At 26.0% G+C, this 20,654-nt stretch overlaps 1 long non-coding RNA gene across 1 annotated transcript in view; it reads right to left on the reverse strand.

Annotated features, from left to right (window-relative positions):
• LOC145270554 (uncharacterized) overlaps positions 1–364 on the reverse strand; it is an 18,796-nt gene extending 18,432 nt beyond the window's left edge. Inside the window, exon 1 of the long non-coding RNA XR_013865439.1 lies at positions 112–364. This is a non-coding gene — a long non-coding RNA (uncharacterized LOC145270554). The remainder of the gene's footprint in view (positions 1–111) is intronic.
• Positions 365–20,654: the final 20,290 nt, after the last annotated feature.

Raw genomic sequence — 20,654 nt, forward strand, 5'->3', positions numbered from 1 at the left:
TATTTTTAATTGGATTGCAATAAAAAATAAATTTTTATAATGTTTAAAATTATTTTAAAACTTATTGAATTTTTTAATTTTTAAAAAGTAAAATATAAAAAAAAAACTTACCTTTCTTTCCAGGAATTCTATAAATAAATAAAAACATCAGGATGAATTCGTTTTTTTTCTTTTGAGTTCAAAACAGAAAATGATTTTTTTGTTTTGTTTGTTAAGATTTCTTTAGTAAATTGATACAACTTTTGTTTTGTGTGTTCAATTCATTAAGAAATAAAATATATGAAAATATAAAAGAATCAAAATTAAAAGATGAAAAACACGATTTAAACGTGAAATTATTTAAAAAGAAAATCAACTGCTAAAGAAGAATAGATTTAAGTCATCATAAAACGGTGTAATCATTATTTTGTTCCTTGTGTAAAAATGTCTGTTTATTAGTTAAGTATGCCGAATTGTTTTTCTATCAAGTTGAGATTATTTTTATCAATACTTAAGGTTTGTTACAATTCTTTTAGTAATTATTTTTAATACTGTTTAATAAAAAATTAAAAATTTCAAGATTTATCTTGTAAAATTCATCTTTTTTAAATACAATTTATTTGTCAATACTTAAGGTTTATTTCAATTTATTTTGTAAAATTAATTTTTCATTATACAATTTATTAAAAAATATATGAAGATATTTATTTTGTAAAATTCATTTTTATATACAATTTATTAAATTTTTTTAAAAAATATGAAGATACAAAAACCAAGTTTGTTTACTAAGATTGAACATTGCAGTTTAAGTTTATGGAGAAAAAAATGGGACATAAGTCGTATGACACCGGTAACAAGAATGCCACTTGATTGTATAGTGAAATTGGCATAATTTTTTTTTTTTTTTAAATAAAATGAAATATTGAAATTGACAATATTAGAAAACAATATTTTTTTTGTTAAATTTTTTTTTTTTTTTTTTTAAATACAGGATTTAAAAAATGATTTTTAGCAGTTTAGACTTCCGGTAATTTTATAAATAGAATGATAGGTACCTCCAACGCGCGCCACAGACCCCCCCCCCCATAATCAACACGATGTAACTGATTTTATTTAAGAAGCTTCAAATAAACTGGTAATATTAAAAAAAAAAAAAAATTACGGCTTACAAAAATAATAAAAATGCGAGACGAAAATCGTGATTACATTATCGACGCATTAAAACAACGTTCCTATGTAGTAACGTTTTTTAAGCCGTTGACACACCATTGTTTTAAAATCTAGCAAAAATCAAATAATAGTCATATTTACCTGAAATTTTCGATATTTATTCATTATTAAATAAATTAGTAGGTTTCGTCATATATATTAGAGGATTTTTTTAGGTGTTCTACCCCCCCCCCCATATTTCATGTTACGAAAACTGAAAATAATAAATGTCGGTCGATGAAAATTTTAACATTTTTTTAAAGCTGGAAAGATCAAATCCACAAATATATATATATATATATATATATATATATATATATATATATATATATATATATATATATATATATATATATATAATGTATGTATATATATCATTTTTTCACTTACCTCAAAGTTGTAAATAAAATTGGACATAAAATCATTAATATTATGTTAAAAAAAAATAAATGAACATTACAACAACAAAAAAAAACGAATTCTGAAAAAAAATTATTTTTAAAAAGCTTTAAATGATATTAAATTCAAATATTACGCGATATGAAGTTTAAACCGATTTTTTATATAACAGGTTTCCAATATTAAAAAATATATATTCATATAATATAATATATGACTCTTGAGATAATAAAAATTGCAAAAGAAAAATCGACAAAAAAAAAAAATCGTTTCGATTTTATTTAAAATGACAGAGGTTGAAATCAAAATTTGCGCTTTTTTTTTCTAAAATATACGGAAGGCTGTAAGGACAAGCATTTGTAGATACGTATGAACAGAACAGGTTAAAATTAATTTTATCGTCTGTCTAGTTCGTTATTAAAAATCTATTTGATTTACAAAATATACGATTAATAAATACATAAATGTTCACCTATCATTTTTTAAATCAATATAATATATATTTTATTGTGCTAATGCTCTTCCATAGAAATAACAACAAACACACGCACTGATGACGTCGTGTTTTTTGTTAAGATTGGTAACGTAGTACACAACACTTTGGAGGTACCTATAGAACAAAGAAATAAATAAAGATAATTCGAAATGATAATAATGAAACGATATTGAAATATATATATAAATAATTATTGTAAAAGAATTTTTTTAAAGTTAAAATCATTTAATTAACATAATTCGATTGCCTATTTATAGTGAACTATTTTACTTTATTTTAAGATTAAAAAAAATTAATTAGATCTCAAAAAAATTGAAAATGCAAGGAAGTTGACAACAAATTGCTGATTAGGTATTAACCCCGCAGACAATGCATGACGTAAAATTAAATTTGGCAAAAAAAAAAATAAATAAATAAATAATAAATAAAATAAAAAATACGACGTGCTCCAGCGTATTATATACACCCCCATCTCCTCATGTTAAGAACGGCTTTCGGAATAAATAAAAAAACACCCTAACCTCGATAGCCGTTCTTAACATGAGGATGTTGGGTAGGTCGAAAAAAAAAACCCAACTGTTTACTATTGTCAGTTTTAATATCGTTTCATTAATATTTCTAGTTGTTTTTATTTGTTTGTCAAAAAAAGGGTAAATGTTATCTTACGCCACAACAGAACACCGACCAATACCTCTAAAAAAAACAAATTAGATGGTCGGCGACCATCTAATTTGTTTTTTTTTTTAGAGGTATTCGAGATCGCTGACAACGAATCTGATAATCAAATCCACCGCAAATTTACCGTTTCCCTAGACCTTTGGACTATTTTGTGCCATTTCATCGTAGTGATACATGATACGTCCGCAAATGAGACATAAGTGTTCTGTTGTGGCGTAAGATAACTTTTACCAAAAAAATGTGTTTTCTACTATTGTCAATTTGAATACGGTTTCATTAATTTCATTTCTAATTATCTTTATTCGACATTTTATTTATAAAATAACGCGGAAGTGATTCAATAAAAAAAAACATCTAAATTGCTATGAATAATTTTTTTAAAAAATGCCTGTATTTAATAAAAATTATTTAATAAAAAAATATTGTTTTCTAATATTTTCAATTTCAATATTTCATTTTATTTAAAAAAAAAAAATGACGCCAATTTCACTATCCAATAAAGTACCATTTTTGTTACGGGTGTCATACGACTTATGTCTCATTTTTTTTACTTCATATTTTAGTTGCCTTGAACTGCAAGAAGAACGAAATGTACAATCTTAGAAAACAAACCTGTTTGAGAGGGCCAACATTTCATTATTATTTGAATTAGTCGAATACTGTTAAAATCCAAGATGAGTCCGAAGTATATTGTCAAAAATAAAGAAAATAACTTTTGCATATATTTTTTTTATTTAAAAAAATATATGCAAAAGTTATTTTCTTTATTTTTTATAAGTGTTTATTATTTTTAAAAAGTTCTGTTTATAATGTTTACTTTTGAAAGAAAACTCTGCTTATTTAAAACTGTTAACTCCTAAAATACCGATATTATTGTTTACGTATTGTTTGCGTAGTAACATATCGGTGATTAGGAGGAATTTTATTCTTTTTATGCGATATAAGCATTGAGAGTATTTTTCCACTCAATCTCCAATCTTGCCACACGAAATTTGGTCTGGGAAGCGAAAGAATTTTACATTAGAAAACGATTTTTATATGACACCGGCTTTGGTCGTCCATTGTTCCGTTACGCCCGTCTAATAAGACGTGTGAAATAGTTTTGCTATTTTATTAATGAAGAAATGTCATTGGATTCGGAGGAAATGTCCTAAATTAGCGTCGCTAAGAATTTTTCAATTTTAGCAAGGGCAGATAACTCTGTCCTAAATCAGTTCAAATTCAAGTTATTTTAAACCAAGTACTGTAATATATAATTTTAGTGATTTCACTTTTCTTTTCGTTCAAAATATAAGCTAGTCTTTATTTAACAAATACTAAACCTTTCAGTAATCATTATTATTATTATTGACAAATTATTTAAAAGGAGATATCGTCCAGAAATTATTTATAAACAATTTTGGTTAACTTATGCAACATGTTTTTCCTTCCCGGATCAAGTAAAGATTAGATACCCTGATAGCAGAAGACAAGTGACACCGGTTGTTCAACCTTGACATTGCTGTTGGTTGTTTGTAAACACGTTAAATAGCAGACATATTCGTATGTTCGCGAGCAAGATTTTTTTTAAATATATATACAAAACTTTTTAATATTTAAAAGAAAAAAAAATATATTTACAAAACATTTTCTTTAATATTAAATATTTACAAAACTTTTAATGATTAAAAAAAAACTTATCTATTTACGCAAAACTTTTTTAATGTAAGCAATAAAACAAACATATTTAAACAAAATATGTTTAAATAAATGTCTTTTTGGGTTCTTTTTATATATTTACACAACTTTTTAATAAAACTATTAATAATAATAATATTAATAATAATAATAATAATAATAATAATAATATAAATAAATAAATTTTTACGATGTGCCCTAGCATATTAAAACACTCCAATCTCCCTATGTTAAGAATAACACCCCCAACCTCAGAAGCCGTTCTTAATATGGGGAGGTTGGGAGGTGTTTATTCCGAAATCCGTTCTTAACATGGGGTGGTTGGGGGTGTTTGTACTATTGCTCCTATTTACAATCTCCCCCACGGGGCAGAGTTAGACACCAGGGCTGTTTTTTAACGTGGAGAAAAGGAACAAAAATAAAAATTGTATCAGTCGTGAAGGATTTCTCCTCCTCTGACAGAGAACAAGAAATTGAAGTGTAGCATCTGAAGAAAAGATACTACACTTTGATCTTGTCTCGGAGGCCAAGAATGGTGTTTGTACTATTGTTATATTCGCATATATTTTTCTATATTTACATGATAAACCAGAAAAGCACAGCAGTTGCGACAGCATCAATAATGGCGATGCTGAGAAAAATCCGTTCTTCGACGCAATGCATATGAGCTCCATCTGCTACCAGAACCTGTCGCCATCGCTGTACTGTGAAACCGCTCCATCTGCTACCAGAACCTGTCGCCATCGCTGTACTGTGAAACCGCCCCATCTGCTACCAGTACCCGTCGCCATCTCCGTTGCCATACTGTGAACCCGTCCCATCAGCTACCAGTATCCGTCACCGCCGCCATACTGTGAAACCGCTCCATCAGCTAACAATACCTGCCGCCATACTGTGAACCCGCCCTATCAGCAACCAGTACCCACTGTCGTCGCTGTACTGTGAACTTTGTTCTATCAGCAACGATCTCAGCAAGAACGACAAGGGTACAATTACTCACGCATTTCAGAGACTTTATCATGTAAATATAATCAAGATCGGGGGGGGGGGCGGCATTGTTATATTCGCATATATTTTTCTATATTTACATGATAAACCAGAAAAGCAGCAGCAGCTGCGACAGCGTCAATAATGGCGATGCTGAGAAAAATCCGTTCATCGACTCAATGCAAATGAGCTCACTAGATACACACGATAACTTCAAAACACATTTCTTCATATACACACATCAATAGAATAGCTCGCACATCACTTCAACCAAGAAAACAATCAGATAAGGCTGCACAGCAAAAGAAAAACACAATAATCGCAGTAAACGCAACTCAGGCAGTATATTAACGTAAATAAGTATTACACAAAACATTGCAACAACTCAACACTGATTAGGTTACATCCACAACTTTCCCAGCTTTACATCGATATAACACATGCATACATACACTAAACAGACGATTCCCTACAACGCGTTAAACCACATAAAAAAAATACATTTAAAAACAAAGCTCAGGCCACTGACCAAAATTCTGTTTGTCTTCAACTACGTCCGCGCTGCAAGTCGCCCAGAGTCACAGCAAAACAACCAGCATGGGATAATTATCGGCTCCATCGGATTCCTTCCCGCCATTAAACCCACTCTTGTCATCCTTACGAACTTAGAACACTTTGTTTATTTTTACTTTCTCGTTAAGTTTAATTTTTATAAATAAACGATTGAGAAATCAACCAATTAAATTTTAAATCCATATTGTTTGTCTGGTTCCTTCTCGCCACCACCATACGCTTATTCATAATATAACACTATGCTGGGGTAGGTCGTAAAGTAATACGAAATGAATAAATAAACCACGTTATAACTGAGAATTTCGGATGATGTCAATTTAAAAATACATAATAAAAAATGAATTAAATAAAATTATTATAAGCAAACTTTTTAATGGCATAAACAAATATAAAATAACTGACTTGTTCGGATTTTTGCGACCAAGATTAATTTTTTATGTACAGTGTGTGTGTGTGTGCGCGTGTGAGTGTGCGTGCGTGCGTGTGTGTGTGCGCGTGTGTTATCTTTCTTTGTGCGTTTTAAATACAATTCAATATTTATTTAAAGTGCGATGAGGTGGCCAGTGAAAGGAGAAATCCTTCTAAACCGAGGCAATTTTTTATACATAATAAAATCACATGTATAAACAATCGAGATTTTAAAAAAATATATTTCATTCACATATCTTTTATAACTTTTATTTTTATAAAGATGAAGTGTACCATCACCAGATACAAATATTTTTATAATTTTCATTTTTATTTTAAAAAACAAAAAAAACTTGCTATTTGCTTACTTTTCCATTAAGTGCAAGTAAGTTTAGCGTCCGAAAATTTCAGTTTCTAATGTTTTGTAATAAATATAGTTCATTCTTTTTATTTTTTAAATTTTTATTATAATTATCATTATTATTAGTTTTATAAAAGTTCTGTAAATATATTAAAAAACGCACTCAGAAAGACACCCATTTATTTTAATATATTTTGTTAAATTTACGTTCGTTTTGTTACTTACACAAAAAGTTTTGCGTAAATGGAAAAAAGTTTTTTTTTAATCCTTAAACGTTTTGTAAATATTTAATATTAAAGAAAATGTTTTGTAAATATATATTTTTTCTTTTAAATCGTAAAAAGTTTTTGTGAACATTCGAACATGTCTGCTATTTGACGTGTTTACAAACAACCAACGGCAATGTCAAGTTTGAACTATCGGTGTCACTTGAGATGTGTGCCCATCTTTATCTTTTGCTACCGGGGTATCTAATCTTTATTTGATCCCATAAAAAGAATAAAATTCCTCCTCTACCACACAAACAATACATAAACAATAATATCGGTATTTCAGAAGTTAAGTTTTAAATAAGCAGAACTTTCTTTCAAAAGTAAACACTACAAACAGAACTTTTTAAAAATTAATAAACAGTTTTTTATTTATTTTAAATAATATATACAGAAGTTATTTTTATTTATTTATTTTTTTAATTTTTGACAATATACTTCGGAGTACTACATTTTGGATGTTGACGGTAATTCGACTAATCCAAAAAATAATGAAATGTTCAACACAAACCTGGTTTTCATATCTTCATAGATTTTTTTATTTTTAATAAATTATATGGAAAAAAAATGAATTTTATATCTTCATATATGTTTTTTAGTTTTTAATAAATTTTATATAAAATGAATTTTACAAAATACATATCTTCATATATTTTTTAATTTTTTAATAAATTGTATAATAAACAAAAATTAATTTTACAAAATAAATCGAAATAAACCTTAAGTATTGACAAATAAATTGTATTTTAAAAATTGAATTTTACAAAATAAATCTTCATATTTATTATTTTTTAATAAATTGTATTTAAAAATAAATTTTACAAAATGAATTGCAACAAACCTTAAGTATTGACAAAAATAATCTCAACTTGATAGAAAAACAAATCGTCACACTTAACTAATGAACATTTTTACACGAGGAACAAATACTTATTACACCGTTTTATGATGACCTAAACAAAACAGAGAGAACTAAACTTCTCCTCTTTCGCATTTGATATGACCGTTTTTCCTGTACATCCTCGCCTAGAAATCCTGATGGTGTCCCCTGAAATGGGGACGAAACGTTGATTTTATTTTTGTGTTTACTCTTTTAGGTTTTTCCTTTTTATTCACATAACGTCTAAAGCATCATTTATATTTTGCTTTATTTTATTCATATATATATATATATATATATATATATATATATTTATATAATATATATATATTTATATATAAAATGGGTTAAGAAATTCCAACGAGAGAAAGATGTATATTTAAATAAGGGGGTAGTCACCAACAATGTGTATTTCAGCAATAGAGTGGCCTTACATATGAGCAACATCAAAATTGCAGATAACAGACACCTCTATGTTTCAAAACACGTACACAAATGCAGTGGAAACAGCTTCAAAATAATGCCAATCTTCCAAACAGACAATTATTTTTATTTACTTACACAGTAAAAAAACTTCATCGCAAGATTCACTCCTGAACTAAACAGAGCCTAATACCAACACACAAAAACATGAAATGCAAAGCACACTCGCATGCACATCCATATACATATACACACCCACACATAAATCAGAACCAACACATTAAATCACACACGCACGCGTGCGCATACAACCACACACAGACACAACACCCATATCTTTAATACAACACGCTGAACAATACCGACTCTACTTAACCTCGAAATCAACAACACTAGGAAACACCTAGAACCATAGTATAATATCTGTTCCAACACCTCGCTCCCTTTCAATCAGTGGAGGAGAAATCTATCATGACTGAGAACTATCATCCCTTCTGTCATCCCCCCATACCTATACCCCTCCAATTGGCTCCTCCCCTCTGGGGAACGAACGAGATCTTCCCCACACTAGGAACCGATCCTGGGTCTGGCCATACCCACATGGGGAGACAAATAAATAGAAACATTAAAAAATCCCCTATACATATTCATAAATACACCCCTCTATCTGAACAAACATAATATAAAGAATACCCGAACAGTCTAAGACTGAAACGAAAAATCACAATACTAAAATCTAAGAGTCCAAAAAATAAATATCAGAATTGAATGAAAACATCCCTTATTTCAGAAGAGCTGGTTCGCCCCCTCCCTCCTCACACATACACATTAGTAACGACTTTGGATCAGAGTTACCTTCCTAATACTATAAAACAGTACACACATTCTTCAATAAAACACACACACACCCATCCTACCCTAAAGGAAAAGAAAAAACACAAGCAGAAAGAGAGAGTAATTTTTTAGTAGTATATATCTTCATACATAAAAAATATTAAATTTCATTTCAGTTAAGTGTCTTACATACATTAAAATAAAATTTGTCAATTTTTTAGTAGCAAAACAGCAACACCTTCCATTCAGCCAAAGTTCATGTCTGGGTTTTTAAGTTTCTTAATTTCCTATTTTATCTGCTGAAACTGCTTGAGCTAAGCATCCAGGACCGTCTAGTATCAAGGCCTGGTGGCTGACCCTTGTTTGTCTGTCATATTATAGAGTCATTTTCAGAGGAAAAAAAGGTTTACATCATTGCTTACCTTTTCCCACCTAGTGTATAAACAGGTTGAGAGACCCTTTTAATCATGGGTGGTGGCTTGCTGGTTTGTCTATTTCTTCTTATTCATTTTTTCTAAGAAATTCCTCATTGTCTACAACATTGTTGAACCACAAACTTCATATAAATAAGGCTTTTCACCAAGGTGTCTGAACATGATATATCAAATTAGCGTTTTTTTAAATGCTGATTGAAAAAATTTACATGAATTAGAATTTTAACAGTTTTGTTAGACAAATATTTTAAACTTCATTCATGGGAAAATGCTGGACATATGCAGAATCCCACATACCTCATCTTTCATTTTGCTAAATTAATTTTCTGTGAATGTGCTGTATCACACACTTAACATGAATGAGGCTTTTCACCAGTGTGTGTGTAAATCGGATTTCTGGGAAAATACTGAACCACAAACTTCACATAAATAAGGCCTTTCACTTTTTTATTTTACTTCAGAAAAAGATCAAGGGGCTCCCTCCTAGAGCTAACACTTGATTCTGTTATGATTTTAATTTATATCCCAGGGCTCTTTTAAGAATGGACACTGTTCCCGTTATGGCTGCTGTATGTATTTCGTTCTTCAGCTGTGTGTATTAACATGTCTTCTTAAAGAAGTTTGATAGGAAAATGCTGTGCCACACACTTCACATGAATAAGGTTTTTCACCAGTGTGTGTGAACATGTGTTTTTAAAGAAGATTTATGAAAAAATGCTGTACCACACACTTCACATGAATAAGGTTTTTCATCAGAGTGTTCTAACATATGAGTTTTAAAATGCATTTTCTGGGAAAATGCTGTACCGCACAGTTGACATGAATAACGCTTTTCACCAGTGTGTTTTAACATATGAGTTTTTAAATAGGACTTTCGGGAAAATGTTGAACCACAAACTTCACAAAAATGAGGGGTTTCACCAGTGTGTCTGAACATATGTCGCTTTAAAGAAATTTTATGGGAAAATGCTGTACCACATACTTGACATGAATGAGGCTTTTCCCCAGTGTGTGTTAACATATGATTTTTTAAATCGGATTTCTGGGAAAATGCTGAACCACAAACTTCACATGAATGAGACTTTTCACCCGTGTGTGTGAACATATGTTTTTTTAAGGAAGTTTGATAAGAAAATGCTATGCCACACACCTGACATGAATAAGGCTTTTCACCAGTGTGTTTTAACATATGAGTTTTTAAATAGGATACCAAGGAAAATGTTGAACCACAAACTTCACAGGCATGCGGCTTTTCACCAGTGTGTGTGAACAGATGAGTTTTTAAATGAATTTTTTGGAAAAATGTTGTACCACACACTTAACATGAATAAGGCTTTTCACCAGTGTGTTTTAACATATGAGTTTGTAAAGAGGATTTCTTGGAAAATGTTGAAGCACAAACTTCACATGAATGATGAGTTTCCAAATTGCATTTCTGGGCAAATGTGGAACTCCAAATTTCAGAGGAATAAGGTTTTTCCCCAGTGTGTGTGAATATATGAGTTTTTATGTCTGATTTCTGTGAGGGACCACGCATTTCACATGAATAAGGCTTGTCACTAGTGTATGTAAACATATTTTCTTAAATAGGCTATTTTTATAAATACTTATGGAAAAAATTTAACCAGTTTTGTCGGACATATATTTTTAACTGAACTTATGCAGCATCGCCCACGTTTTATTTTTTATTTGATTTCATTTATAAAGAAACGGAAATTATTCCAAATGTCAGTAGGAGACTTTAGTGTTTTGTCCATTTTTACAAATAATGTTCAAATAATTTCAATAATGAGAATTTTTATATTTGAATTTTTTTAAAGATTTATGAAAATTTTTACAAATAATGTTCAAATAAGTACTATTTCAATCATGAGAATTTTTATATTTGAATTTTTTTAAATATTTATGAAAATTTTTACAAATCATGTTCAAATAAGTTCAATCATGAGAATTTTTATATTTGAATTTTTTTAAAGATTTATGAAAATTTTTACCAATCATGTTCAAATAATTTCAATCATGACAATTTTTATATTTGAATTTTTTTAAAGATTTATGAAAAATTTTACAAATAATGTTCAAATAAGTACTATTTCAATCATGAGAATTTTTATATTTGAATTTTTTTAAAGATTTATGAAAATATTTACAAATCATGTTCAAATAATTTCAATCATGAGAATTTTTATATTTGACTTTTTTTAAAGATTTATGAAAATTTTTACAAATCATGTTCAAATAAGTTCAATCATTAGAATTTTTATATTTGAATTTTTTTAAAGATTTATGAAAATTTTTACAAATCATGTTCAAATAAGTACTATTTCAATCATGAGAATTTTTATATTTGAATTTTTTTAAAGATTTATGAAAATTTTTACAAATCATGTTCAAATAAGTACTATTTCAATCATGAGAATTTTTATATTTGAATTTTTTTAAAGATTTATGAAAATTTTTACAAATCATGTTCAAATAATTTCAATCATGAGAATTTTTATATTTGAATTTTTTTACAGATTTATGAAAATTTTTACAAATCATGTTCAAATAATTTCAATCATGAGAATTTTTATATTTGAATTTTTTTACAGATTTATGAAAATTTTTACAAATCATGTTCAAATAAGTACTATTTCAATCATGAGAATTTTTATATTTGAATTTTTTTAAAGATTTATGAAAATTTTTACAAATCATGTTCAAATAATTTCAATCATGAGAATTTTTATATTTGAATTTTTTTACAGATTTATGAAAATTTTTACAAATAATGTTCAAATAATTTCAATCATGAGAATTTTTATATTTGAATTTTTTTAAAGATTTATGAAAATTTTTACAAATCATGTTCAAATAAGTACTATTTCAATCATGAGAATTTTTATATTTGAATTTTTTTAAAGATTTATGAAAATTTTTACAAATCATGTTCAAATAATTTCAATCATGAGAATTTTTATATTTGAATTTTTTTAAAGATTTATGAAAATTTTTACAAATCATGTTCAAATAAGTACTATTTCAATTATGAGAATTTTTATATTTGAATTTTTTTAAAGATTTATGAAAATTTTTACAAATCATGTTCAAATAAGTTCAATCATGAGAATTTTTATATTTGAATTTTTTTAAAGATTTATGAAAATGTTTACAAATCATGTTCAAATAAGTACTATTTCAATTATGAGAATTTTTATATTTGAATTTTTTTAAAGATTTATGAAAATATTTACAAATCATGTGCAAATAATTTCAATCATGAGAATTTTTATATTTGAATTTTTTTAAAGATTTATGAAAATGTTTACAAATCATGTTCAAATAATTTCAATCATGACAATTTTTATATTTGAATTTTTTTAAAGACTTATGAAAATTTTTACAAATCATGTTCAAATAAGTACTATTTCAATCATGAGAATTTTTATATTTGAATTTTTTTAAAGATTTATGAAAATATTTACAAATCATGTTCAAATAATTTCAATCATGAGAATTTTTATATTTGACTTTTTTTAAAGATTTATGAAAATTTTTACAAATCATGTTCAAATAAGTACTATTTCAATCATGAGAATTTTTATATTTGAATTTTTTTAAAGATTTATGAAAATTTTTACAAATCATGTTCAAATAAGTACTATTTCAATCATGAGAATTTTTATATTTGAATTTTTTTAAAGATTTATGAAAATTTTTACAAATCATGTTCAAATAATTTCAATCATGAGAATTTTTATATTTGAATTTTTTTACAGATTTATGAAAATTTTTACAAATCATGTTCAAATAATTTCAATCATGAGAATTTTTATATTTGAATTTTTTTAAAGATTTATGAAAATTTTTACAAATCATGTTCAAATAAGTACTATTTCAATCATGAGAATTTTTATATTTGAATTTTTTTAAAGATTTATGAAAATTTTTACAAATCATGTTCAAATAAGTTCAATCATGAGAATTTTTATATTTGAATTTTTTTAAAGATTTATGAAAATGTTTACAAATCATGTTCAAATAAGTACTATTTCAATCATGAGAATTTGTATATTTGAATTTTTTTAAAGATTTATGAAAATTTTTACAAATCATGTTCAAATAATTTCAATCATGAGAATTTTTATATTTGAATTTTTTTAAAGATTTATGAAAATTTTTACAAATCATGTTCAAATAAGTTCAATCATGAGAATTTTTATATTTGAATTTTTTTAAAGATTTATGAAATTTTTTACAAATCATGTTCAAATAAGTACTATTTCAATTATGAGAATTTTTATATTTGAATTTTTTTAAAGATTTATGAAAATCTTTACAAATCATGTTCAAATAAGTACTATTTCCATTATGAGAATTTTTATATTTGAATTTTTTTAAAGATTTATAAAAATATTTACAAATCATGTTCAAATAATTTCAATCATGAGAATTTTTATATTTGAATTTTTTTAAAGATTTATGAAAATTTTTACAAATCATGTTCAAATAATTTCAATCATGAGAATTTTTATATTTGAATTTTTTTAAAGATTTATGAAAATTTTTACAAATCATGTTCAAATAAGTACTATTTCAATCATGAGAATTTTTATATTTGAATTTTTTTAAAGATTTATGAAAATTTTTACAAATAATGTTCAAATAAGTACTATTTCAATCATGAGAATTTTTATATTTGAATTTTTTTAAAGATTTATGAAAATTTTTACAAATCATGTTCAAATAAGTACTATTTCAATCATGAGAATTTTTATATTTGAATTTTTTTAAAGATTTATGAAAATTTTTACAAATCATGTTCAAATAATTTCAATCATGAGAATTTTTATATTTGAATTTTTTTAAAGATTTATGAAAATTTTTACAAATCATGTTCAAATAATTTCAATCATGAGAATTTTTATATTTGAATTTTTTTAAAGATTTATGAAAATTTTTACAAATCATGTTCAAATAATTTCAATCATGAGAATTTTTATATTTGAATTTTTTTAAAGATTTATGAAAATTTTTACAAATCATGTTCAAATAAGTTCAATCATGAGAATTTTTATATTTGAATTTTTTTAAAGATTTATGAAAATATTTACAAATCATGTTCAAATAAGTTCAATCATGAGAATTTTTATATTTGAATTTTTTTAAAGATTTATGAAAATTTTTACAAATCATGTTCAAATAAGTTCAATCATGAGAATTTTTATATTTTAATTTTTTTAAAGATTTATGAAAATTTTTACAAATCATGTTCAAATAAGTTCAATCATGAGAATTTTTATATTTGAATTTTTTTAAAGATTTATGAAAATTTTTACAAATCATGTTCAAATAAGTACTATTTCAATTATGAGAATTTTTATATTTGAATTTTTTTAAAGATTTATGAAAATATTTACAAATCATGTTCAAATAATTTCAATCATGAGAATTTTTATATTTGAATTTTTTTAAAGATTTATGAAAATTTTTACAAATCATGTTCAAATAATTTCAATCATGAGAATTTTTATATTTGAATTTTTTAAAAGATTTATGAAAATTTTTACAAATCATGTTCAAATTATTTCAATCATTAGAATTTTTATATTTGAATTTTTTTAAAGATTTATGAAAATTTTTACAAATCATGTTCAAATAAGTACTATTTCAATCATGAGAATTTTTATATTTGAATTTTTTTAAAGATTTATGAAAATTTTTACAAATCATGTTCAAATAAGTTCAATCATGAGAATTTTTATATTTGAATTTTTTTAAAGATTTATGAAAATTTTTACAAATCATGTTCAAATAAGTACTATTTCAATTATGAGAATTTTTATATTTGAATTTTTTTAAAGATTTATGAAAATATTTACAAATCATGTTCAAATAAGTACTATTTCAATCATGAGAATTTTTATATTTGAATTTTTTTAAAGATTTATGAAAATTTTTACAAATAATGTTCAAATAAGTACTATTTCAATCATGAGAATTTTTATATTTGAATTTTTTTAAAGATTTATGAAAATTTTTACAAATAATGTTCAAATAAGTACTATTTCAATCATGAGAATTTGTATATTTGAATTTTTTTAAAGATTTATGAAAATTTTTACAAATCATGTTCAAATAAGTACTATTTCAATCATGAGAATTTTTATATTTGAATTTTTTTAAAGATTTATGAAAATTTTTACAAATAATGTTCAAATAAGTACTATTTCAATCATGAGAATTTGTATATTTGAATTTTTTTAAAGATTTATGAAAATTTTTACAAATAATGTTCAAATAAGTACTATTTCAATCATGAGAATTTGTATATTTGAATTTTTTTAAAGATTTATGAAAATTTTTACAAATCATGTTCAAATAAGTACTATTTCAATCATGAGAATTTTTATATTTGAATTTTTTTAAAGATTTATGAAAATTTTTACAAATCATGTTCAAATAATTTCAATCATGAGAATTTTTATATTTGAATTTTTTTAAAGATTTATGAAAATTTTTACAAATCATGTTCAAATAATTTCAATCATGAGAATTTTTATATTTGAATTTTTTTAAAGATTTATGAAAATCAATTTTTTTATTACTATAGATTTTAGAAAACGCTTAATTTAATTAAATTCAAACTATTTTCATTTGTCGATTTTAGTATTTAGCCCCTTTCTCATCAAGCTTGAAAAGCAATATATATATATACACACAATATGGTGTATATACATAAATGTATTCAACAGTGTCGACCAAGGAGATGTGTGTGCAACTATAGCCAAAAAAAAATCTAATTCACAAGTCACATCATCTACAGTGATTTTTCGTCGTATTCATCACAATTGATGGATGGACAATCTGGTTTCTGCACTTGAAATCTGAAAAAACAAATCATGTATAAATTATATTGTTTAATCAGATTAATTTGTTACAAAAATAAAATGTCTTCAGTCGTTAAATCTGATGAAAATATAAATATTAGGAGACATTTGGTAAAAACCATGGGAAAAAGTGCTCAATACGTGAGTAGACCTAAATATGTTTTTATTCTTTCAACCTCGAGGATTTTTGTTCAAATTGTCTCGAATTCGGGAATTTGAATACAATTTTGATATGACCCCTTTATTTACCTCACAAAGAAAGCATGCTCTTGTTCTTTCAGTCATAACTGGATAGTAGATTTGCAGTTGTATTTTTATGGATTTATGCTTAAAGTACTCTAACTATAACACCAGGGGTTCTTGCGGACAATTCTTGTATAGATTTGGGGGTCTTTAAACCTAGTTTTTATTTTAAGTTGTGAATATCACTATTTATTACTAATTATTATAAATAATTATTATTACAGTGTATATATATTATTGTTTACTTATTAATAATATATATTACTGTGTATATATATTATTGTTTACTTATTATTAATATATATTACTGTGTATATATATTATTGTTTACTTATTATTAATATATATTACTGTGTATATATATTGTTGTTTACTTATTATTAATATATATTACTGTGTATATATATTATTGTTTACTTAATAATATATATTACTGTGTATATATATATATATTATTGTTTAATTATTAATAATATATATTACTGTGTATATATATATTATTGTTTACTTATTATAATATATATTACTGTATATATATTATTGTTCACTTATTATTAATATATATTACTGTGTATATATATTATTGTTTACTTATTATTAATATATATTACTGTGTATATATATTATTGTTTACTTATTATTAATATATATTACTGTGTATATATATTATTGTTTACTTATTATTAATATATATTACTGTGTATATATATTATTGTTTACTTATTATTAATATATATTACTGTGTATATATATTATTGTTTACTTATTAATAATATATATTACTGTGTATATATATTATTGTTTACTTATTATTAATATATATTACTGTGTATATATATTATTGTTTACTTATTATTAATATATATTACTGTGTATATATATTATTGTTTACTTATTATTAATATATATTACTGTGTATATATATTGTTGTTTACTTATTACTGTATATATTATCTATTATTTGTAATTGATGGTTCCCATATCGTGTTAAATTCTATACTAGGTCCATTTTGTAATTGTCTCTCTGCATCTGTATTGCTTCCATGAGTAATCTTGCTCTCTACTGTTCTTCTCTGTCTATAATTTTTAATCTTATATAATTTTTACTTCGTCCCGTAATTGTTAGTAATTGTTTTCCCTCCAGATATGTTCAGCTATACGTGATTTTTTTCAATTTCTCCATATATTATGGCTTTTTCGACTTTGGCTTCAAGTGAACGACATGTCTCACATTTGTATAGTTTTCCACATTTACATGGGATCTCATACATATTTAATTGTAGGAGGCTTGACTGTCATATACTGTTTCTCAATCCTGATGTCATAGTATACAAACTATGTCCTTTGATGTCTGGTACAGATTTCCTGGATAGACAATGAGATTATATCAGCAGGAGGTGTATGATAGTGTGCAAAGGTATTAGCAGCAGTAGCCACAAAATCACATATGCAAATAAGAAAGTGTGTGTGGGCATGATGGACGTGTAAAGGTGAAGGCAAGAAATTAATGTCTACGGCTGGCATGTAGTGGAGCAGAAAGAGAAACACTTGTGATAAAAGATGGATATCTGCCACTGCGCTGGTGTCAAAAAGGGGAGAAAAACAAACGGTAATAAACGACTTGTATTAAAATAGAACTAAATGTCGATTTTTTTTATATATATATATATATATATATATATATAATATATATGGCGATTAAAATATATATGGCAATTTCACCATATGTATTTTAATTGCCTTATATATTTTACAACTTACTACCTAGCTATACCTACGCATTGAGCACTGTTGAAGTAAATACTTAAAGTTTACACATAAGTCTATACTTTCGTATATTAAATTATGTGATTTAATAAAATAGTAATACATATATATACATACACATATATACACATATATATACACATATGTATGCATTATATATACATACATGTACATATATATATACATATATACAGACACACACATATATATATGCATATATATATGCATATATATATATATATGCATTTATATATATATATATATATTATTAATTTGCTCGCTAGGTTAGTGTAAAAATCCTACTTGAGAGATTCAGGTTTGCAGTAGTTACATCCCTAGTTTGAGATAAAGTATTCTATAGTCAGATTTCACCTCGGTTTGCTTGATCTGTGTTAGATTTTATTTGCTAAAGTTGCAGAGTTAACTTGGACTCAGCATATGGATTTCATTTTCTTTGAAGTTTTTTTCTGACAAGCCCTTCATGTATAGTATACAAACTATGGTGACTTTCTGAGTGGTGTCCTTAGATGTCTGTTCCATATTTCCTGGAGCTGATGTAATGCTCTCTGGATAGACAACATATGTGCACATGAGATTATATCAGCAGGAGCTGTACAAGATTAGTGTGCAAAGATATTAGCAGCAGTAGCCAAAAAAAATGACATGTGCAAATTAGAAAGTGTGTGTGGGCTTGATAATAGGAAAAATAGGATACCACGTGGTCAGAGAAAAAAGTGTGGTTGAAAAAGACGGACGTGTAAAGGCGAAGACAAGAACAGAAAGAGAAACACCCGCAATAAGAATAAAAATCCGGATATATTTTTCGGGTTTTTATTCAATGTAACATGTTTATTCAGCTCGAAAACCATACAGTATTTACCGATGTATTGGAAAATTCAAAATGGCGCCCGACACTCTCTTTAACACGGTAAGTTCAGGAAAAGATGTTATAAATAATAAACTATACAAAATACTGCTAGAAACCCGCTCAATATATGTTATCGTGACATATTTTGACATATATTCGGTGTTTTTTAATAGTATTTTGTCTAGTTTATTATTTATAACACCTTTTCCCGAACTTACCATGTTAAAGAGAGTGTCGGGCGCCATTTTGAATTTTCCAATACATCGGTAAACACTGCATGTTTTTCGAGCTGAATAAACATGTTACATTGAATAAAAACAAAATAAATTACCCAGTTTGGTAGAAAAGTAACTTATCTTGCCTTTGATAATATTTCTTTGTTATATATTTGTTTTTTGACAACTTTTTCGAATCTATGTGTACAGTAATACAAACCCGAAAATGCATATTTGCATTTCATTATGTAAACTTTTATACATTGGTTTCAAAAATTAAATTCTATAAGTTTTTTTTGTTAACTACCAGTTGGTACAATTTACCGCCCATCCCTTTATATTTTTTCTTTTTGTCTTTTTTAGCGGATTATTTTCAATTAATTATCCAAATAAGTGACTAGCTTTGAAACAAAATTTAATAGTAAATTATTTGTTTACAGATAAACTGAATTTTCTAATATGGCCCAAAGTCCAAAAAAAAGTCTTTTTGAAGATGATGAGTTGAAAGCCATTTGCAAAGTCTGTCAAATTAAAATATCGCGAGGAATAAAACCATCTAACATGACCACAACCAACATGTTAAAACATTTAACTATGAAGCATCCAAATAAATTGGAGGAGCAAAATAAAAAAGAAAAGGAACAAAAAATTACCAAGTAGTCACTCAGAGCAGTTTTATTAGTGAGGGTCGAAATCGCAGTGTCTTTTTTTTTTTTTTTTGCCTACGTCACCATCTAGGTGTCAGCATTTTTTTTTTAACCCTCCTTAACTTCAAAGAGTAAATACAATATATACAACTAAAAAAATAATTTTTAAAAATGCTGATTCCATTCATGAAAAATTCTTTTAACTAGAAATTAAAACTTAGGTAAAGATAGCTGACTGACAGCAACAGGAGCACTTGTTAACTACTGAATCATGTGGAAAGGTGTGGGGGGGGAGGAAAAAAAAGGAAATTAAATGATGATAATAAATTATGATAACCGTCTTTGAAAGGCACTAAACTCCTAAAATTTACTTCTTTAAAATTTTAGGCGGCACTCCCCGGCGATTTTAAAGCACTCTCTCTCTCTCTCTCTCTC

The sequence above is a fragment of the Euprymna scolopes genome, chromosome 46 (assembly GCF_053919585.1).
Source record: "Euprymna scolopes isolate OS-2025 chromosome 46, ASM5391958v1, whole genome shotgun sequence".
In the NCBI taxonomy this organism is placed as follows: Eukaryota; Metazoa; Mollusca; class Cephalopoda; order Sepiida; family Sepiolidae; genus Euprymna; species Euprymna scolopes.